This window comes from Triticum aestivum, chromosome 1B (genome assembly GCF_018294505.1).
Source record: "Triticum aestivum cultivar Chinese Spring chromosome 1B, IWGSC CS RefSeq v2.1, whole genome shotgun sequence".
Taxonomy (NCBI): Eukaryota; Viridiplantae; Streptophyta; class Magnoliopsida; order Poales; family Poaceae; genus Triticum; species Triticum aestivum.
The window spans coordinates 451,001,752-451,007,751 of NC_057795.1; positions in this window are offsets into that span (position 1 = coordinate 451,001,752).

The window sequence follows — 6,000 nt, forward strand, 5'->3', positions numbered from 1 at the left end:
GTGGGTAAACAAATTACTGTTGGGCAATTGATAGAACCTCAAATAATTATGACGATATCCAGGCAATGATCATTACATAGGCATCACGTCCAAGATTAGTAGACCGACTCTTGCCTGCATCTACTACTATTACTCCACACATTGACCGCTATCCAGCATGCATCTTGTGTATTAAGTTCATGGAAAAACGGAGTAATGCAATAAGAACGATGACATGATGTAGACAAGATCTATCTGTGTAGAGATAGACCCTATCGTTTAATCCTTAGTAGCAATGATACATACGTGTTCTTTCCCTTTCTGTCACTGGGATCAAGCACCGTAAGATTGAACCCACTACCGGGCACCTCTCCCCATTGCAAGATAAATAGATCAAGTTGGCCAAACAAAACCCAAATATCGAAGAATAAATATGAGGCTATAAGAGATCATGCATATAAGACATCATGCATATAAGAGATCAAAGACACTCAAATAACTTTCATGGATATAAAAAAATGACTAATCATAAACTCAAAGTTCATCAGATCCCAACAAACACATCGCAGAAAGAGTTACGTCATATGGATCTCCAAGAGACCATTGTATTGAGAATTCAGCGAGAGAGAGAAAGCCATCTAGCTACTAATTACGACCCCGAAGGTCTACAAAGAACTACTCATGCATCATCGGAGAGGCACCAATGCAGGTGGTGAACCCCATCCAAGATGGTGTCTAGATTGGATCTGGTGGTTCTGGACTCTGCGGCGGCTGGATGAATATTTCGTCGACCCCCCCTAGGGTTTCTGGAATATTGGGGTATTTATAGAGCAAAGAGGCGGTCCGGGGGGCACCCGAGGTGGGCACAACCCGCTAGGGCACGCCTAGGCCTCCTGGCGTGCCCTGGTGGGTTGTCCCCTCCTCCGGACTCCCCCCAGGTGCAACCAGGGCCCAAAATCTTCCTTATGGTCCCTAAAAAATCTCCACAAAGTTTCGTGGCATTTGGACTCCGTTTAATATTGATTTCCTGCGATGTAAAGAAACATGGAAAAACAGCAACTGGCACTTGGCACTATGTCAATAGTGCCGTACCAAAAAATGATATGAAATGACTACAAAATGATTATAAAACATCCAAGATTGATAATATAACAGCATGGAACAATAAAAAATTATAGATACGTTGGAGACGTATCAGCATCCCCCAGCTTAACTCCTGCTCGTCCTCGAGTAGGTAAGTGATGAAAATAGATTTTTTTGATGTGGAATGCTGCCTAACATGTCAGATCATATTATTTTCTTTATAGCATGGACATTTGCACTTTTATTTGATTCAAAGAAATAGTCTAATTTTGACATAATAATTTAGATACTCAAGCATATCAACAAGCAACCATGTCTTTCAAAATATCAACGCTAAAATAAGTTATCCTAGCCCATCATGCTCAAACATTGATCCATTCATGAAACACACTCGAATATTAGCTACATCCAATACTTAAGTACAATCATGCTCAAACATTGATCCATTCATGAAACTTTGGTGCTTTTTATGAGAGAAGATGGAGACTCAAATTCAAAATAAAAAATGCATAAAGTAAAAGAAAGGCCCTTCGCAGAGGGAAGTAGGGATTTGTAGAGGTGCCAAAGCTCAAAGCAAAAAATTAGAGATAAAAACATTTTGGGAGGTGTATCCATCCTACCAACGAAAATGACTTAGAGTTCTGAACACTTTCCATGGTAGATATGCCATAGGCGGTTCCCAAACAGAAAGTAGAGTTTATTCCTTTTTCCACCATACTTTCACTTTCCAAGGTTAACTGTATCCACGTGTGCCCTCCATACCAACACCTTCCAAGGAATTTATTATTTGACAACATAAATTCATTTTTGCATTTCGGGACTGGGCATCGCTAAAACCTTTGCCTTACTCTCATGCAATGACAAGTGAATAAACACTCATCGTGAGGACAACACATCCAACATCGAAAATATTAGCCACCCATTACCGTTCCGCGAGCAAAACAAACACACAAAAGAGAAGTTTATTTTGAAAATTAGAGATGGAACATGCAAATTTGCTCAGAACGGCAAAATAATACCGCATATGGGTAGATATAGTGGACTCATGTGTAAAAATTGGTTTAAAGGATTTTGGATGCACAAGTAGAGATCATACTTGGTGCAAAATGAAGGCTAGCAAAAGATTGAGAAGCGACCAACCAAGAAACGGATAATCTCATAAGCAAGCATTAAGCATAAATAACACCGAATAATACACCACAAGTAGGATATAATTTCATTGCATGACTATTGACTTTCGTACTTGCATAGGGAATCACAAACCTTAACAACAATATTCTTACTAAAGCACAATTACTCATCAACATAACTCACATATCACATCATCATATCTCAAAACTATTACTAGGAATCAAGTTTATTTTGTCCAATGATCTTCATGATAGTTTTATTATATCCTTCTTGGATATTATCACTTTGGGACTAATTTTCATGTGTTGCTTTTCATAAGCTCAAACAAATATAAGTGAAGATCATGAGCATATATTTTTTTATTTATCTCAAAATAATTTAAGTGGAGCAAGAGAGAATTTCCTGAATTTTTTTACTAACTCTCAAATAAATCTAAGTGAATCAAGAGAGCATTTCTTCAAAAATACTAAGCACACTGTGCTAAAAAAGATATAAGTGAAGCACTAGAGCAAGTCCATTGCTCATAAAAGATTTAAGTGAAGCGCAGAGAGCAATTCTAACAAGTCATGACATGATTTTGGCTCTCTCGATTAAGTGTGTCCAGCAAGGATTGATGAATTAAAACACAAAATAAAACAAGAAAAGACTCTTATCATACAATACGCTCCAGGCAAAACACATATTATGTGACGAATAAAAATATAGCTTCGAGTAAAATACCGATAGTTGTTGGAAGAAAGCAGGGATGCCACTCGGGGGCATCCTCAAGCTTAGTTGGTTGCTCATTTTGGATAATAGCTTGCGATGCCGGGGCACTCCCAGGCTTAGGATCTTCTATCCTTCCTTCATCCATCATAAGATAACCCAAAACTTGAAAACTTCAATCACACAAAACTCAACAAAACCTTCGCGAGATCCGTTAGTGTAAGAAAAATAAATCACTACTATAAGTGCTGTATCAAACCAATTCATATTTGTTTTTGTATTATATCTACTGTATTCCAACTTTTCTATGGCAAAAAATCATCAAAGAAAACCATAGAGCCGTTAAAACAAGCACACAACACAAAGAAAACAGAATCTGTCAAAACAGAACAGTCTGTAGAAATCTGATTTGTTAGAGTACTTATGGAACTCCAAAAATACTAACAAATTAGGAAGACTAGGGTAATTTGTATATTAATATTCTGCAAAAAGAATCAAGGAAAAATCTCTTTCTGATAAGAAATGAGAATTGTTTTCATAAGTGCAAAGTTTCTGTCTTTTTCAGCAAGATCAAACAACTATCACCCAAGAAGATCCTAAAGGCTTTACTTGGCACAAACACTAAGTAAAACACAAAAAACACAATAATAACAGTATCATAATTTTTCTAACAATCAAGAACAGAAAGAAAAAAGCAAAAATAAATTTATTCATTGGGTTGCCTCCCAACAAGCGCTATAGTTTTACGCCCTTAGCTAGGCATAAAGCAAGGATCTAAGTTTTGTCATCCTTCTTCTTCTTAATTTTCTTAGGGGTATTTTCATCTTGGGGTTTTGTAAACACAACATAAAACATATTATCCATGGAAACTTCATCATTCCTTAATTGGTTTTCATCATAACCCCTTTGATTCCCCGCAACAATCCAATAGTAGTGTTGATTAACATTATTAAAAACCTGTTGGATAATATCTAGAACAGGGACTTCCTTTTTAAGATTCTCATCAAAGATCATCCCCAAGCAAATTCCTTAGTGCATAGTCACTACTGTAAAGAATTTCTTCTATCACGGGTTTTTCATGATTCATACCATAAAAGTCAAAGATTTCCCTAGCTTCCCGAATTATGTAGTCAAACTTATTCATAAGAACGAGAGTGGCCAACTTTTTAGCCCTAGGATTCTTTATTTCGGGAAGCTCAAAAATCGATCTTTGAAAAGTAGGATGAGTATGAATGAATTTACTTTCAAGTTCCATAACTAGTGCTGAAATAACATCGGCATAAGATCTAGTAGTTTCAAGTATAGGAGCATCATCAAGACTCAAATTTCCCACACAATTGAAAAATTCTTGGATACGTTCTTTTCCCATAACCTTCCCTTGCTCCAAGATAAAAGTTTTAGCATCCAGATTGCCTGTTCGTCCAATCTTAGGAGTCAGGCCATCATCTTTTGGTTCCATACCAAAATCACTCATGATTGCAAGCAAAGAGTAGATCTGATAAGAAAACGGCAAACTGAAAAAGAGAGGCGAATAAAATGACAATATTTTGTGAAGTGGGGGAGAGAAAACGAGAGGAAAATGGCAAATAATGTAAATTGCGAGGAGATGAAATTTGTGATTAGCAACCAGGTATAAATTGAAGATCCTCCCCGGTAACGGTGCCAGAAATTCCTTTTGATGTCGCTTGAAGCTACGTCGGTATTTCCCCAAAGAGGAAGGGATGATGCATCACAATTATCGAACCAGTAGGAGAACCAAGCAACAGAACGTAAACAACCCCTACACACAAATAACAACACCTCGCAACCCGACATGTTAAAGGGGTTGTCAATCCCTTTTGGGTAATGGTGCCAGAAATAGTGCATGGACGGGAGAAAGTTGCAATATATTGAATAAATAGATTGCAAATAAAATAAAGTGCAGCAAAGTATTTTTGTATTTTTTGTTTGATAGATCTGAATAAAAAGTGCAATAATATAGATCGCAAAGCAAATACATGAGAAAGAAGACCCGGGGGTCGTAGGTTTCACTAGTGGCTTCTCTCGAGAAAGATAGCAAACGGTGGGTAAACAAATTACCATTGGGCAATTGATAGAACCTCAAATAATTATGATGATATCCAGGCAATGATCAATACATAGGCATCACATCCAAGATTAGTAGACCGACTCCTGCCTGCATCTACTACTATTACTCCACACATCGACCTCTATCCGGCATTTATCTAGTGTATTAAGTTCATGGAAAAATGGAGTAATGCAATAAGAACGATGACATGATGTAGACAAGATCTATCTATGTAGAGATAGACTCCATCGTTTTATCCTTAGTAGCAACGATACATACATGTCGTTTCCCTTTCTGTCACTGGGATCAAGCACCGTAAGATCAAACACACTACCAGGCACCTCTTCCATTGCAAGATAAATAGATCAAGTTGGCCAAACAACACCCAAATATCAGAGAAGAAATACGAGGCTATAAGAGATCATGCATATAAGATATCAAAGAAACTCAAATAACTTTCATGGATATAAAAAGATATGACTGATCGTAAACTCAAAGTTCATCAGATCCCAACAAACACACCGCAAAAAGAGTTACATCATATGGATCTCCAAGAGACCATTGTATTGAGAATTCAGCGAGAGAGAGAAAGACATCTTGCTACTAACTACGGACCTGAAGGTCTACATACAACTACTCACGTATCATCGGAGAGGCACCAATGGAGGTGGTGAACCCCATCCGAGATGGTGTCTAGATTGGATCTGGTGATTCTAGGTTCTGCGGCGGATGGATGAATATTTCGTCGACTCCCCTATGGTTTCTGGAATATTGGGGTATTAATAGGGCAAAGAGGCGGTCCGGGGGGCACCCGAGGTGGGCACAACCCACCAGGGCGCACCTGGGCCTCCTGGCACGACCTGGTGGGTTGCCCCTCCTCGGGACTTCCCCCAGGTGCAACCAGGGCCCACATCTTCCTTCTGGTCCATAAAAAATCCCCGTGAAGTTTCATGGCATTTGGACTCCGTTTGATATCTATTTCCTGCGATGTAGAAAAACATGGAAAAACAGCAACTGGCACTTGGCACTATGTC